The sequence below is a fragment of the Mus caroli genome, chromosome 4 (assembly GCF_900094665.2).
Source record: "Mus caroli chromosome 4, CAROLI_EIJ_v1.1, whole genome shotgun sequence".
Classification (NCBI taxonomy): domain Eukaryota; kingdom Metazoa; phylum Chordata; class Mammalia; order Rodentia; family Muridae; genus Mus; species Mus caroli.
This window is the reverse complement of record NC_034573.1, coordinates 56,779,475-56,796,599: the sequence shown is the minus strand read 5'-3', so window position 1 is coordinate 56,796,599 and position 17,125 is coordinate 56,779,475. Positions and strand designations below refer to the sequence as shown.

Genomic DNA, 17,125 nt, shown 5'->3' with positions numbered 1-17,125 from the left:
CCGAAGATGTGGGTCCCAGGCCAAAGATGGGCACCAGTGACTCCACATAGCTTCTATTCCTGAAGAATCCTGGAGCCAACCAGGAGATGGCTACTCAGGGACCCCTCAGAACCTAAAGCATCAGTCATCCTAAATTCCCCAACTTAGACCTCAACCTGTGGTTCTCAACCTGTGAGTCTTGACCCCCTTAGGGTCAAAAGACCCTTTCACGGGGTCTCGCCTAAGAGCATTACAAAACATACATATTTCCAGTGCTTTTAGGAACTGAGACATCTGTCCTGTATCTGTCTCTGGGCAGGATGCCCACACCTGGAACTGTACTATAGCCTAGGAGTGTGGTGATGGCTTGTGTAGGGTTAATGATGGATCTAAAGGGAAAGTCTGAACTCAAGAGCATCCCTACAGAGCTGTAGACGCAAACACACAGGATTAAAGTTTGCGTCTGTGATGCCAAGCCTCCTGCTCCAGACAGCGAAGAAGAAACTCGGGGCCTGAGCTTCAGCCTCTCCAGGCTGTTCCCGGGTAGAAAGGGAGATCATCCAGGAACAGACAGGAGGCTGAGGAGTCTGAGCAGTGAGCCTCAATGACCGGGTAAAGCCACCACGTACGATTCAGAGGCTAGGCTGGGGCCAGGGCCCAAATCTGCCTCCATTCTTTGTAAATCTGCTTCTGGTCTTACCCTTAGTACCACACCCATCACCAAATCCCAGCCTGAGTACCACACCCATCACCAAATCCCAGCCTGAGTACCACACCCATCACCAAATCCCAGCCTGAGTACCACACCCATCACCAAATTCTAATCCTGCGCTCAAAACCCATTATCAAATCTCAGCCTAGCCGGGCGTGGTGGCGCACGCCTTTAATCCCAGCACTCGGGAGGCAGAGGCAGGCGGATTTCTGAGTTCGAGGCCAGCCTGGTCTACAAAGTGAGTGCCAGGACAGCCAGGGCTACACAGAGAAACCCTGTCTCGAAAAAACCAAAAAAAAAAAATTAAAAAAAAAAAAAATCTCAGCCTGAGAACCAAAGCTTTCGTCACCTGTCTGCCAGGCAGAATCTGCATCAGAAAGCAAATTTTCCTGCAGCAAGCTCATGGCACCCCACATTTACATACATACATACATACATACATACACACACACACACATGCCCTTTTGCCATAACCAAACCTCCATCTGCCTCTTATTGTCCTGGGAAAAGATGGAAGGAAACAGTGCTGGGTGCCCTTGGGGCCTAGCACAGAGTGATACTCACAGACGACTCAAGTGACTATCTCCTTTCCTGGGGGCCTAGGGGAAGGGCCTGGACCTGTCCCACAGGTACCTATTGGCAGAGCCCCTTAGGCAACAAACCCCAAACCAGAAATGCAAGTCAGCCTGCCTCAGCCCTAGTCTGGGGCCAAACCAAACAAAACCAGAAGGGAAGTGCTGCTTCGCAGAAGGGGTGCCTGTCCCCAGAGGCCCTACCCTGAGGGATCATCTAGGAAGTCACCGGAGCTGATGGGCTTTCAGACAGCCTGGTGGTTATGGGCTCCAGTGCCCTTTCAGACTCTGGCTTTGATACAATGGGGCCCACCTTTTGGCTGTGCCTATCCTTTTCTCCAGCTTGCCTGAGGAGGCCACATGGGACTCACAGGCTCTGGTTAGGGTCTTCCCCGTGCCTAGCCCAGGAGACATACTGATGCAATGGCCACTTATTAGGGGTCTCATTCCAGAGATGGGAAGCAGAGGTCTGAGGCCATGAGACAATAATCTAAGAAAGCTGAGACTCATGCAGGATTAACCCCCCGCCCCGTTTCCTGTCCCCAGGTGTTGCACATACTGGGAATGGGGTGGGGGAGGCAAGTAGGAAACGTGTCTAGAAAGAAAGGGAACAGGTTGTGAGTAAGCTTACACAAAGTCAATGCTTTGTAGATGGAGCCTAGAACTCCTCATTCTATGCCACCCACCCAGGCAGGATCTCTGTGTACTGTGACCACTGTGGGCACGTTCGGTTAAGCCAGTGTTCCTGAGAGAGCTAGCTGGGATGGTAGCGGCTTGAGGGCATATTCTACGAAAGCTGAGAACCCCCAGAAGTGTGGAATGGCAGGAGGGGGATACAAAGAGGGAAAAAGGAAGAGGGGATACATGGCAGGGTGGATTGTCCTGAGAATGGCATGGGCATAGATAGTGTCTTTGTGGAACCAGCTCTGGCAATGCTGAGAGGACATGAGGGCAGAACAGCTCCATTCATCTATTCATACACACTGCAGGGCAGCAGGGAACAAGGAGCTAGACCTCAAGGAAGAAATAAACTAGAGGCTAGACAAGCCACGTGTTGAGTGCCCTAGTAAAGAAGTTTGGGTAGTGGGGAACACACAATTTGGAGGGTGCTGCTACAGGCTGGGCTGATAAACCCCCCTCCCCCCGTGCCCCCAGGGATGCTAGCCTGCTCTGACAGGGCATTAGATTCCAATCATAACAAGCGGTTGCTCCCTGAGAGTGCTCATATCCCTCCAGGTCCGCATCCTCCGCAAGTCCATATCCTTCTATGTTTGTATCCCTCCAGGTCCATATCCTCCACAAATCCATATCCTTCTATGTCTGTATCCCTCCAGGTCCATATCCTCCGCAAGTCCATAACCTTCTATGTCTGTATCCCTCCAGGTCCATATCCTCCGCAAGTCCATATCCTTCTAAGTCTGTATCCCTTCAGGTCCATATCCCCCCATCTATCATTTCTTTGGCGAGGCTGGAGCAGGGTTAATTCTGTCCTTGTCTCGCCTGCTAGCAGCCACAGGAAATGAGCCAGGCCCTCTAAATGGAGCCATTGCCCGGGGCCTAATCAAATCCTCTCCCAAATGCAATCCAGAGCTTGGATCAGGCTGGGGAAGGATGGTATCGATGATGCCCAGAAGCACCTGCTCGCACCAGCTGTGGCTGCTGACCTCAGACGCCCACCAGCTACTGGGAGAAGGGGTAGTCTAGGGCCGCTGGGAGAGACCTGCCTGGTGCCGTATAGGCGCCAACTACGGAGCCATCCCCTGGTAACCCCACAGGCAACCCAGGGTTCTCATGCTGCTGATTCACAGAGGCTACCAGATGTCAGGTACAGCATATGCCCTCAAAAACCACTTCCTGCTCTGCAAGTGGGGGTGCTGGCGTTTGCCTGTGTCTCGGGCTGGCCCTCACATAGGTCAGACTATTTCAGAAAGAGTACTGGTGGGAAAGCCAGAAGACTGAAACTGTAGTCGTTAGTTTCATACATGAGATCTCTGGCTACCTGCTTTTTTCCACCATGGTACAGAGAGGCCAGGAAAGTGATTGTGGAGCTGGGAACTTGTCCAAGCCTGGGAGAGGCCCTCAGAACTCTTGCCAGGCTGTGAAACGCCTCCCCCACCACCACCACCACCAGCTTCACTTTTGTACTGGGCTTTGGGTCCACTGGGTCTCCAGCTTCCAGATCTCTGGCTCGACACTGACTTCCACCGACCTCAGACACTCGACCCAAACCCAGTTTCTCCATCCAGCCTCAGCTGGCTCCTCTAGGACTGGCTTTTACACGCTGAGCCTAGAGCCCCAAACTCTGCCTCTGCCACCAGCTCAGTCCTCCACACCATTGTCTTCCAGACCCCAATTCATCAGCCTGGTCAAAGTCTGGGAGAATAGTGACATGCCCTCATAGTTGTGACAGCTTTGGACACTGAACCTGCTTCATTCTTTCTGGCTGGGGTACCCTGAGCTTAGCCTCACTGCGCCTCTGTTTCTTCAGGTATATTATGGGATTAAGAACAACTCATGGTGTTGCTAGAAAAATAAATGAGCTATCATGTGTCTGGAACTCAATAGTGTGTGGCAATGTAAGCAGCCAGTACATAGTCACTATGACCATTCCTAACATTGCTGGGCTTGGAACTTTCCTCTGACTGAACCCTGCTCTGCTCCATCATAGGCCACTCTGCCTGTCCATCAGGATCTGCTCCAGGTCCTTCCTCTTAGCCCTGCACCTCCCTCATGTGCCATCCACTGCCGGTCCAGAGCACCTTCTGCATTTTCAGGCCACCCTTTTCCCGAGGATAGATTCTATTGGTTACTTTTACCCAAGCCTTACAGAACTCTGCAGCCAAACACTGTCTCGGGCTCACTGGACACAACTGTGCTTTCAGGGTGGAAGAGAAGAAAAGACATTAACCAAGACGTCACTCGAAAAAAAGACAAGATCAACACCAGCCACCGCCTGCTGTATAAAGGAGGGCTGTATTTAAGGAAAAGTATTGGGAGGTCCTTGTTGAAGCCACAGAGGGCAGGGAAGGTTCACTCAGAGGAGGAGGAGGACCAAGCAACATACGTAAAAAGCTTGAGGGAGGGCACGTGGCATGCAGCTCAAGGAGAGTTGGAGACCACTTTCTGGATATCCATTAAGCTCCCAGCTTCATGTGCCCCAGACTGAATGCATTCTGAGTTCCTTACTCTCCTGAGCCCCTGTATGCTGTCACTACCAGTTGCTCAAACCAAATCTTGTACATCATTCTCTCATCTGAATCTTTCACTATCACTCCGGATCCCTCATCAAACCTCAGGTGACTCTCTGGCAACCGACAGGCTGGATGCAGGGGACAGAGGGCAGAGCGGAACACTGTGCCTTCTGCTCAGATCCCAAAACTAGGCTAGAAAACAAAACCTATTGATTTTCCTTATTTTAAGAATCTTCCTACTCTTTCTGCACCTGTACCACCCTCATCCAAATGGTGTGGGGTTCCCAGTGGCAGATCCTTCTGGCTATTCTCTGTGCCATGCTGGAAAAACTCTTATGGAAGTCTGACTTACCACTTCACTGTGGTAACTCTCCCATGACCCCACAGTGCCTCTCCAAATCCAAAGTCACCCCAGAAGACCCTATGGGCTTCCATTAGCTCTCCACAGGAAGGTCCTCGATACAGGGCTCAGGGCATCTACGCCAGGGCCTGGCCTCCACTTCCCTAGTGGTCAGGCATTGTCCCTTCCTTCACTTAAAACTGGGCCCTGGCTTATTCCCAATCCCCCATCTCCTAGAGTAACTCAGAAAATGCTTACAGAACTCAACCCTGTGCCAGGCACCAGAGCCAAACGGCAGCAAGATCCACCCCTGCCTTGGAGGTGCCAGCTCTGTGGAGGAGAGACTGGGATGAAGAACCCGGCCAACTTCTCCCCACCCCAGCCCTGCCCTAGGGGCTGTGGGAGCTGAGGCAGCAAGAAAGATAGGAGAGGCTTACGGAGGAGAAGATGGGGCAGGCAAAGAATTGGGGACTCCGAGATGTGGTTGGAGACGGTGCTATGCCTGGATGGGGCAGGGGCTTGTGTGTGCTGAGGAATCCAAGCCTAGCTCTGAAAGCAACATTTGGCTCAGGGGACCACGTGCTAGCATCGCTAGCAGCTTTCCCCACTTCTACTCGTTTGCTTTTTGACCTTTTGCAAGTTACTCAGCCTCTGAGTCTGTTTATTTTCAGAATGGGGCCAGTGGTCCTGACCTCCTAGGGTTGCTGGAAGTGACTGGAACATAAGCAAAGGTGGGTCATGGTGTCTGGTGAGCAGTGGAGCTCCACCAACAAACAATCCCCAATCCCACCGTGGTCAGCCTGACCCATTCCCGCTATCTCTACAGCCGTCTTCCTGACCCCTCCAGAGCTAAGTGGACACTATTTTCAGGGGGAAGACTCTAGTTCCTGCGGGGCCATCACCAGTGCCCTAAGCGGTCTCCAACTGCAGCAGTCTCCTGTCCTAGCCCATTCCATTTCCATCCTCTCCCCTAAGTGCCCTGCCTGCCTCTCTGGCTACCTCTAAGCGTCCACGGCCCCTGAGGTCGAACCAGATAGTGAGAGACTGACCTGATCCTTCACCTGCGTTTCTCCCCCCAGAGACCTGGCACCTCCAGAGCAGGGGTGGATCCTTGCTGGTCTTTGGCACTAGTGCCTGGCACAGGTCTTGGCATGTGGCTAGGCTCTGGAGGCCTTTGCTGAGTAACTCTGAGGGGTGAGGGTAGGAAGTGAGATAGGGCTCCAAACTCATGAGCCAAAGCAGAGCCACAAAGACAGCACAGGGGAGGCCCTGACGAGGAGGCCTAGAGCTGCCTAGGGCCCTGCAGTCAGGGCATCTGAGGGATCAAGGGGCTCACAAGGACACATAGGAAAAGGATCTGAGGCACTCACATGTATACCATGACATACAGACACCAACACACACACACACACACACACACACACACATACTTCAACACCTTCTCTTTCTGTTACCCCCATCATGGTCTTTCCTGCCCTCTTTTGCTTCCTTTCTTTCTCTCTTACTTCCAAGGATGCTTCCCGAGTGCGCCTGGCGCAGGTATTATACGGGGCAATAGTGAGTAGTGTCACAGGCAGGGGTCTGCCCTGGCTCCAAGTGACTGGTCCGAGAAGGGCAGGAATCTGAGCCACATACCTAGAAACTCTTCTAAACCGCGGCCTTCCCAGTGCCCACTCCAAATAAGGCTAGCCTGCACCAGCCTACTCTAAGTCTGTCAACCAGGATAAAAATGCTCTGCCATGCTGAGAAGACCCCGGGGAAGAACACCAACAACATCGTGGCCATGTGGCTGGCAACTGAGATGGGGCAGGGAGGTTGGGGCTGATGCCCATCTCCTAGTCATATGCTCAAGTCACATGCTGTAGGGTACGTGGAGGCAGGGCCTGGGGCACAGCAGTGTGCGGCATGCAGTGTGCCCTCTGCTCACAGGAGGGCATCACGGGCCAACGCTAAACCACATCTCACTAGTGAACAGGGAGCACTCTGAGAGCCAGGAATGACAGGGCAGCAGGTCATTGTGGTAAGGAGGAAGAGCAAATCCCCTTTGCACTTCCTCTACGATCAGTGCCTGTGTAGGACCTCTTTAAAGGTTGGGGCTGCCTTGGGTGTGAAGCATCGTGACTCAGAGGCTGAGTCCCCACATCCTGGCAGTGCTTGGAGACAATCCACGTGAAGTACGGCAGGGCATGGGCCTGACTTAGCACAGGTGCTCAGTATGCACCCACAAATCCTGCAGAGTCCTGTTCTCAGTCCTATCAGTATCATCAGTATCAGCATCACTGACACTGTCAGCTCGTGCCCCTGCAACTAGTTCTGAGACAGAGTCCTTAACATATCCTAACCCTTCTAACAGCCTAGAAAAGGAATATTTGCAGCTACTTAGCTCAAAGCAGGAAACTGAGGCTTGTACCAAAGGCCCAGAATCTCAGGAGGGGGCCAGTCTATACACCCTAGATTTCTCCTTGGTTTTGCCATTTGAGTTCCCTATGAGACCTAGGCCAAGTCACTCCTCTGCTAGGTACCATTCTCCCAGGATGTCTGTCTGCTCCGAGCGATCAGATCTTGGCCTGAGGCTTCTGTGAAGGCTGAAGGAAAGAGGAGTAGGTCTGCCCACTTTCCAGGACACCTGCCTTCTCTGTCTGCATTGCTCCGCCACCTGTAGGGCCTGCAGCACCAGGGCCTCTGGTGAGCAATACCTCAGGCAATAGAAGGCCTGGAGTGCACAACTGGACATTAGCTTCAGATGCAGCCCTCCAGCTGCAGGTCACCCTGACAGATCCTCAGGCATACCTGCTCACACGGTTGAGTCCCAACATGCGCCACATCTCTGGGAGGGGTGATGCTGAGCTGGGTTGGGTTGGGTCTGCTGCAAACTCATCTCCTAGCTATGCCTGTTGTGAGACTCTTGCTCCCTGAGTCTCACAGAAATCCGAGGAAACCATTCTTCTGTTTCAAAGCCTCCAAGCCCCTTGAGGCAGCTAAATCGGCTGATGCTCAAGTGCTCCACACAAAATGGTGTGTGCGCTTTCCCACAGACAGCACCAATAACGCATCTCCTCTTCCCCAGCGCCACAGCCCCGCAGCCAGCCCAATCTATTTACAGTACTGCAGACGCACACGCTCTCTCTGGTGCTCTACACCTGAGCTCACAATGCCGCTCCTGTGCTCCAGCGACAGGAACACCGGCACCTCCCCGTCAACCTGAGCGGCTGCCTCCATCCTTCCAAAGCTCGACCCACCCTGTCACAGGTCTGCATTTGGTCCTGACTTCTGACAGGGTGACAATGTCCCACAGTGAGAAAGGACAGTCACTTTGATACGTTGAGCATCTCCTCTGGGAAGATGAATCTGGACTTCTGCATCATGCTGTGCAGAAAAATCTATTGCAGATGGGTTTCAGGCTTAAAAAATGAAACATACAATGAGTAAAACTTCAGAAGATCCGCCATAGCTGCGGGATTTGGGTCTGCAGGGTCAGCCAACCACACAGGTCAAAAATTCAAAAAAAATTTTTTTTTCATCTGTAGGGAAAACGTATAGACTTTTCTTCTGTGTCATTATCCCCAGGATAATATTGTATAACAACAGTTCATAATAAATAAAACCTACTGATGTCTACACAGATTGGGTAACTGATGGCATCTGACCCTTACAGCGCCCAAGGATTCACATTGTTTTGGGATTTATTTATATTTAATTTTTTGAATGTGTACATATGTGTGGTGTGAGTCTGTGCGTGGGGGGGGGGGTACACATGAGTTTGAGTGAACAGTCACATGTGGGTGTGTGGAGGACCAAAGCTGACACTGTTGGGGAGCAACTTCTCAGCTGTTCTTTACGTGATCTATCAAGGCATGGTCTCTCTCTCTCTCTCTGAACTTGGAGCTTATTTTAAAAGAAGGAAAAGTTAACAGATTGGATTGTATTTAAATTGAGAACCCCTTTTCTTCAAATATTCCCTTACACTAATCATAATCATCGTCATCATAACAACAACAATAATAATAAAGTAATAACACCCCAGACCCGGGAATATATTCTCAGTGTGTTTAGATAATAAGGAACACACATCCAGAATAATTTTTTTAAGCTCCCACAAACCTGTAGGGAGGGGAGAAAGAGCCAATAGGAAAGAGAGGAAAAGGCTTGAAAGGGTGGGCACTTTGCTGGCGGGGGTTTTCCAAATGGTTATCCAAATGATGAATTAGCATATGTAAAGGCTCACCACCTAATGAGTCATCAAGGAAATGTAAATTAAAACCAATTAGACATCACCACATCTGAGACCTGATACAGGGTTGCTGAGCACAGGGGGGCAACGTACTGCCACACGCGGCCTGAAAGCGGATGTGCTGATGTCACTTTGGGAAATTGTGATGGCGTCTACTCAGGCTAATTATACACAGCACTATGAGTCAGTTATTGCAAACTGGAGGTATATCTAAGAAAAGACGGATGCACTTCCAAAGACGCGTTCAAGGAGGTCCCTGCAAAACTATTCACCAAGGCCTGGAACTAGAAATACCCAAAACACTTGTCAGAGGTGGAATAGCGGGTAAACTGAGGCAGACATATAGAGACACACACTAAATAGTAACAGGATGAACAAACTAAGAACCCTGAAACGACGTGCTGATGAATCACCGGGGAAAGACTGAAGGAAAGAAGTCAGCGTGAAAGCTACTCAAGGGTTCTATTTATACAGAGTCCAAGGTAGGCGAGTGGTCAGCGAGAGAAGTCAGGGCCACTGTGACTAAAGGGCACACTGAAACACTCCCAGTGTACAGCTGGAGATGCTTTCCTTATGGACCCGAATGGGTGTTCATCTGGTGAAAAGCCACGAGCTGCATTCTTGTCATCTTTCTCCACTACACCAGGCTTCCACTTAAAAGTTCGCTTTAAAGGCTAAGGAGGGTCCTCAACGGTGACCTCTCTGCCAGACAGCAGCTCTGTGCCCTGTGAGCTGGCCACCTTTTATAAACGTCTCTAACACATTCCCACTTACGCTCCTTCAAAAAGCTGCTGCCTATGCGCCCGTTACCTTCTGTGTCAGTCCCCCTGTCTGAAGTACCTCGCCTACAGGACTGTATTTAGCAACAGCCACCTATGAGATGAGACATCTGGTCCTCTGTGAGATGACCTGGAATCCACAGGCTTGAATCCTCCTCATCCAAGAGTCTCACATTTGCATCTCATTTGGCCGGTAAGGTTGACCACTGTCAGAGAAACCCCAGGCAGGAGAGACGCACACTGTGAAGTGAGGTCACTGCCCTTAAGTCCGCACCCCTACAGCCTCTGGAGGTAAGGTGGAGCAGGTGGCTGGGGTTGGGGGTAATGTGCACGCCCAGGTGAAAATCACATCTACACAGAAAAGAAGTCGAGACATGAGGATGGACTCCTGCTCTGTGGCCGAGTACACATGTGCACAGACAGACAGACAGCCTCACTCCTGTAGGAAGCATCACTGAGAGGCCCAGGCTATGCCAGATGCTTCTCATGGGCACCAACAGTGGGCCACCCCCACAGCCGTCTCACTACCCCGTAACTCCCCAGCCTGAGATCACAGATTGAGTCTTTTACCATGATACCTCCAGGCCCCAGAAAGGGGATGTTGCACAAAGGTACTTAATGGGCATGACAGGAACAGAGGGGGAAGTGAGAATTGAAAGAGACAGGGAGGGAGGGAGAGAAGGGAAGGAAGGAAGAAGACAGGCAAAAAGAACAGAACCAAGTTGCTATTTGGATCAACTATAAACTATACTCTCTTCAGTGAAGTGTTGTGTCCTGACAAGACACCAGTTACAATCTGAGGTACCTTCCATTCTGGGGCCCCTTCCCTAACTTCCTTGTCTCAAGGCTCCTGCCAGCCTTTTGCCCCTGGAGGCTCTGCACAGCTTTTCCTCTGTCCTTCATGCCCCCTCCCTCTCTGCCACCTGTTTTCCAGGTGCTGCTTTCAGACCAAGACAAGTAAAACAGGGCAGATGGCAGATGTTCTACCCAGTCCCCTGTAACTCACCACTCTGCCCATTTTCCTAAACTGGGAGCCTGGTTAAGTTCTAAGGCTTCAGCTTGGGCCATTGTGCCCAGAAGGGAGAGACCTTGGGCCATCTGGGGTAGAGGGTACAGTCCACACCTCTGATGTTATGATCCAGACCACCATCAGAGAGAAGAGAGCACCAGGGAGACTTTCTCCCCATGTCTCAGTGGTGCATTCCCCCTCCACCCCACTTTGCTGACCAGTGGTTTTGTGGAGGGGGATGGGATGGTGGGGAGGGTTTAGGGCATCAGCTCCCTGGAACTGCGCCCAGCTGGCCTGCTGCAAGTGGCTCCGGCCTCCCTGGGCTTAGGGGGCTGAGCCTTATGCAGCCTTGTTTACCCCTGAGAGGAATGATGGTTCTCCCTGAGCAATGACATCTTGGAAACGGACAGACTCCACAAACAACAACAAACCTCCCTGGGCTGCCGCTTGCGCTTGCACGAGAAGGCTTCTAACCCAGAGGCGCCTGAGTAAGAGGCAGAAAGGCCACAGGCTGCTTCTCAGCTGAGCCTTGCCTTGACCACGGCTCTTGGACCTAAGTCTGCAGAGAAACAGTGAACCCAGTGGCTGGAACATGCCTAGCAATATCTGATCCAGTTCCTTTGCTCCAAAGGGGAAACTGAGCTAGAAACACAGGTGAATCTATGCCCAAGCTTCACAGATCAGGAATGAGAAGCAACTGGGTCTCTTGGGCTTTCTCTGCCAGGCACATTGCTTTTCAGTCAGTGAGCCCACGGGCCCAAAAGGGGTACTGATGGAGTGCGAGAGAGAGAGAGAGAGAGAGAGAGAGAGAAGTGTGCTCCAAGATGAAGTTCATATACCCTGAGATACGCAACAGGGAGAGGCTTGGGCTGAGCAACCAGAGTCCTAGGTTCCGTGTAACTTCGGGTGAAAAGTCTCCTCTCTCCCTCAATCCCTTCTCTATCCAGAAGGTAATCAGAATCCATCAGCTCCAGATGCTCAGAGAACAAATAGGAAGCAGTGTTTGTGTCTTCTGAGAGAGCCAGGCAGACCCTCTGGTGGAAGACTTAGTGTTCAAGATCTAGCCCAAGTAATGACAGCTCCAAAGGGGTCCAAGAAGCTGAGCTGCAAGCCCCCGTAGTCTGTGCAAACGACCATGAGTGTTACAATAGATCCATCCAGGGCTCCACCTTCTACCATTGATGGCCAGACTATGGTATGGTCACCACCCAGCACAGTATGACCCCCTGAATAGGCTCTTTCTATGGCTTCAGGTAGGCTAAAGTCAAAACTCTCTCTGCCTCACTTCCCAGCAAACCCAGCCTTCAACTCCTTTGGTCCCCCTAATATCACACTGATGTGTAGAGGCTAGGGATCCACCTAAGGAACTGATGGCCAGGTCCTCTCCTGGCAGTGCCCACCCACTCTCTTGCCAGACACAGAGCTAGGATGGACAGTCTGAGTTGACCTGGACAGCAAAACATGGCCTTGGGTAGGGGAGGGCAGGGAAAGACCTACCCTAACTTATGAGGGCATCTCAACACCTCTCTCCAACCACGCCCTAGGAAAAAGCTGGGCTTGTGGGTGACTAAGGGATGAATAATCCCCATATCCTGCATAAATAGGACACAAGCAGCCACCAGAGATGCCACCAGCAGCAGACAGATGTATTCACTCCAGGTATGAAAGTTAGGTGCAATTAAGACCTAGAGAGAACAGAAAAGAGGGGCTGGCTCTCTGGGCCGAGGAGACAGCAATGCATGAAAACTGGGAAGAGAGGCAGGCAAGCTGGGAAGGACCGTTCTTTCATTGGTAACTAGTACCTACGGTCAGGAGCCTAATGGACCATCCTGGCTCAAAGCTGAGAGCTCCCGACAAGGACTTGCTGTCTCGATGGCCTCCATCTTCACTGTGTTCCTGTTTCTCAGAGGCCAAGTTGGGCCCGAGTATGCCCCATCCTGCAACTTGGCTCCCTGGAGGCTCCCAACCCTGAGCTAAACCATGCCACATGCTAGAGCTGAGGAAGAGAGGTGGCCCTTGGCTGGGTACAGAGGACTCAGAGGGCCTGGGTGGAAACTTTGACTCTGGCTGAGATCCTGCCAGCGTCAGAGGAGCAAGCCACTGCAGTTCTTGCTTTGGTGGTGTGCAACCATTCCAGCCACCATAACAGGGAGGAAAGTGCTCATAGCACAGAGCCAGAGGCCATCGGGATGGGAAACAGTTCTCCAGAGTGGCTGAGGGGCCTGGTGGCCACACACTAAGTCAGGAGGCTTGAACAAATAATGCCAGACTCCCAGTGGGATCCTGTAGCTCAGGGCTAGATAATTCCCACGTGCTCTGTCTTCTCCCTGTTCTGGAAGGCAGAGGTTCCCAATCCTGGTTTGGCTCAGACATAGACCTGCTGCTTGAACTTAGCCAAGGCTTTCCCCCTCTCTGGACTCAGAGTACCCTTCTAGTCCAAGATTTAGAGTTCTTTTGGGACAGAGTAAAGACATGGACCCTGCCAAGTTGGGAACTGATCTCTACCTGCCCTTATAGGGGCTAGCTCTGAGAGTGAGTGGTCTCAGCTGAAGCCAAGGCAGCAGGTGCAGGCTCTTCCCTTGGCAAGCATGGAGGGGGGGGGGGGGACAGGGGGAGGCTTTGAGCTCATGGGGCACACAGCAAGCCTGCTTTTGTTTCCAGATCTTGGAGACAAGCATTAACGCCCCAAGACCAGCTTAGGAGTCCAGCTCTTCCCCAGCCAGGGGGTCTACATAAGAACTGCCATCCCCGGAGCCTGGTGTGTAACCAGCATCCCTGACACAATAGTCAATCCTGCTGGCTAAGCACTCCGTTCCCACATAGTGTCCCAACTATTCACCAAACATTCCTAGTCTCTCCTAGAAAGAAAAGCTAGCTGGCCTCTATGAAACAAGAGAAACAGCTCACAGTGGAAGCTTGCCCCCTACCCCTGCCCCCTACCACCCCTTTAGACAGACAGACGGACAGACAGTTACACACACACAGATACACACACACACACACACAGAACAGAACCGGTTTAGTTGCAAGATGTCTCTCAATGGCTGCCCTAGGGAAGGAACAATAGAAATAGGGACATGGGATGTCTTGAACAAGACCACCTTCCTACTGCCCAACACCACCACCACACTCACACCTTTGTCATCAAGGCACCTACCCAGTACACTCCAGCAAGGACCCAGGCAACTCCTAGCTGCTGCAGCTCCTGCCGGCCACCCGCCGCGGGGCTCCACCCGGCTCCTCCCGAGGGCGGGCGGCGGGCGAGCGGGCGGGCGGGCAGCCGGCCGTGTCAAGCGGCTGCCTTCCCCAGACAGAGAGCTCCTTTGTGTCAGTAGAGCTATTTATGGACTTACCCAAGTTCCCCAGAGGAGCGGTACCTGCTGGGAAAAGCAGAACCAAATGACCAGGTTCCACCTCCCACATGGAGGTAGCGTTTTCTTCTTCTTCTTCTTTTTTTTTTTTCAAAATCCTTGCATCACCCGCCCCTCCTCTTCTTCCTCCTCCTACTTCTCCTCCTCCTTCTTCGAGCGCCCTTCCCAAACACAACACACACCCTGTTCAGACGGCCGCTGCCACTCAGAAGAGAGGCTTGGCTCTCTTGCTTCCATCAAATAGAAAAGTCTGTGATTTTCCCAAACCACTTCCCCACACCCCACACCCCCACCTCCCACCCCTGCCCCAAGGATGTGGCAAGGAAGAGAGTCCTCCGCTGGCCAATCCTTTAGCAGAAAGTGCGCACTAGTTGGAGCGTGGCTTGAACTCTCAACTAAAATCGCCATCCCTGGGTCCCTTGCTGCCCATTCCCAGGTCCCCAGCTGGTCTCTAAAACACGAAGCTAGAGGAAGGCGCGCCTATCCTTCTGGGCAGAACCCCTAACCCTGAGCCCCATACACATGCTCCCAGCTGAGGCTGCCACTCCCTAGCAAGACCCAGCCAATCATCAAGGCTCCTCTGTCACACCCCCACCCTATACTGCTCTGTCTCAGTGAGTAGCTGCTGTTGAACTCAGGGCTTACACGCAGGGCAGCTGACTGAGAACGCAGCTGCACTCGGGGTCAGGGAGTGGTACCTTTGGCCTTTCTGCCTTTGTCCAGCACAGCTGGAAATGCATGTCTTTATTTGGCACCCGGTGTACCAAACTCTCAGGAATCTGAGCTAGACAGAGGACTTGAACTTCCTCCCCAAAGGACCAAAACGTGCCCATCACAGCAACCAAAGGTGGGCCGGGGGGGGGGGGGGATGTGGACTCAAAGTAACAAAGCTGGCCAATTCTAGCTCAACCCAAGTGGGTCAGGTCTCCCTGCGTAAGTCCTTTCCTCCCTCTGAGCCTCGATTTCCTCATCTGCAGAATGGGGGTGAAGAAAGCTGCCCATCTTCCGAAGACTGTTTCAAGAGCTGTCTGTAGGCTCCCCTCTTTTGAAGACAGACTCTGCCCCCAGGCCCTGGACTTGCAGCTTTGCCTGCTTTGGTTCATCTCATCTTCGCATGGATCTTGAATGGTGGCGGGTCTCCTACCCTCCTTACACAGGAAGAATCCTGGGTGTGGAGTTGCTCACAGATGATCAGCTCAGTGAGTATAGGGACAAGGATTGGAGACTCTGAGGTGCCCAATTTTCCCTAGGGTGCTTGCCCACGACTGCAGGCTCTGCCCTAACGCTAGACCCGAAAGCTTGGCTGTGCTGTCTTGTGTGGGCAGTGCTCCCGGGATGCTTCTCTCATCTTAGCAGGAAGCTCCTAGGACTACAGCTCAGAAAGAATGGGACAGAAGGAGCCCTGCCTTCTTGTCTTCTCTTTGACTAGAACAGAGCATAGTATGCTGTCCTGACCTCTCCCTCTCCCTAAAGGTGTCTCTTACTGTGGCCCAGCCTATCCCCAGCCCCTCTCTGCCTCTACCTGCTCGTCTGTGTCTCTTCCACCCACAAGCACACGAAGCTCGTGGTTATGTGGATACCCTTAGCCAGGTCAATGGTGCAGAACACCCTTTGTGGGGACTGGTTACTTAAAAGCTGTACTCAGTGCTCATCTTATGGGGAGTAGAAGGAGCCAAGGCCTTTCTTGCAGATGACACAGGTGAGAGGCTCTGCACTCAAAAAAAGCTGACATCCAGTGTGGGAGATGGATGGCAGCCATCAAGTGAAGGAGGCCAGAATTAGACATTGTGTTATGAGGGGCAACATGGCTCTGCCAACCGAGGACACTAGGGCCAGAACACATTGATAATGTGCTAAACTGTGGCATACAGGGGAAGGAGTGGAGCCCTCGGGGAGCCAGCCAAACCAGGCTGGAGAGCATCTAGTACCTAGGGATCCTGGGGAAGCCACTGCCTCTACTGCCTCTTGCCTCTCCATTACCCGGATACCAACAGCAGAACCAATGCCCTCCTCACAGTACAGCCTAGCACAGGACTAGAAAGTCAATGTGGCCAAGCTACTTTTGCTGGAGAGCCAGCCCTTGGGGATCCTTTGCCATCTCTTCCCCACGTATAGCCAGTGAAAGGGAGGTAGAGAGGGGAGGGCTGACTTTCCCAGGGAAACAGAGCAACTTTGTGGCTAGGCTAGGAGAGGGGGTTTCTGTCTAGTGATCCATCCACTGTAGCCCAGGGCTTATCAGCCTTACATGTAAGGGGGGAGAACACAGGGAACAGTGACATCTAGGTGGCCCATGGGCACTCAGGACCCAGCCCAGTTCCATTTGCTGATCTACATATTTTATATGCTAAATATTCATTTGACGTCCGGTGTCAGCACTGTCACTGGTGTGAGCCCTTCTGAATGATTCACTAAACCCTCGGGACCTTATCAGATATGAGTTCTAATATCCCCATTTCACAGATGAGTGAGCAGAGATTAAGAAGTCTGCCAAGGGGGTTCAATAGCAGGGGCAGAGCAACAACCCAGCCCTATACACTTTTCCACCGTGTCCCACAGGCAAATTCTCTGAGAGCCCAAGAACAGGCCCACTTCCGAGCCATAGAGAGAAGCCAATAGCAGCAGATCCCAAGGCCAGAACCAGGGAGACTCAACAAGAACCCACCTCCCATTTAGGAAAGGCAGGGTCCCCAAGCTCCAGGGAAACCCTTAGTGATGTGCAGCAGGGCCCAGAGGATATTTAGCATACTGACAGACCCAGTATGCTGCCTCCTGCAACACTCACTGCAGTAAAGCTCTGTGTATCTTCCTCCCAGTCACTGTGTTACACTCTGCTTATCACAGTCTGTGTTCCCAAGATCCTCTCAAGAGCCATGTGCATTAGAAGCCCTTGTCCCTACAGATTCTGTCTGGAGGAGGCAAGATCTTGACAATGTCATTTGAA

At 52.2% G+C, this 17,125-nt stretch overlaps 1 protein-coding gene across 6 annotated transcripts in view; it reads right to left on the bottom strand.

Moving 5' to 3' along the window:
* Rgs3 (regulator of G protein signaling 3) overlaps positions 1-17,125 on the bottom strand; it is a 138,990-nt gene that overhangs the window by 14,696 nt on the left and 107,169 nt on the right. Inside the window, exon 1 of one of the 6 annotated variants that reach the window (XM_029476133.1) lies at positions 14,167-14,246. The exons of 4 other annotated variants lie outside the window; for them this stretch is intronic. The gene's annotated coding sequence lies outside the window, so the exon portion shown is untranslated. Of the gene's footprint in view, positions 1-13,970; positions 14,070-14,166; positions 14,247-17,125 lie in introns of those variants that run through there. One more of the 6 variants, XM_021159587.2, reaches the window with a different exon arrangement.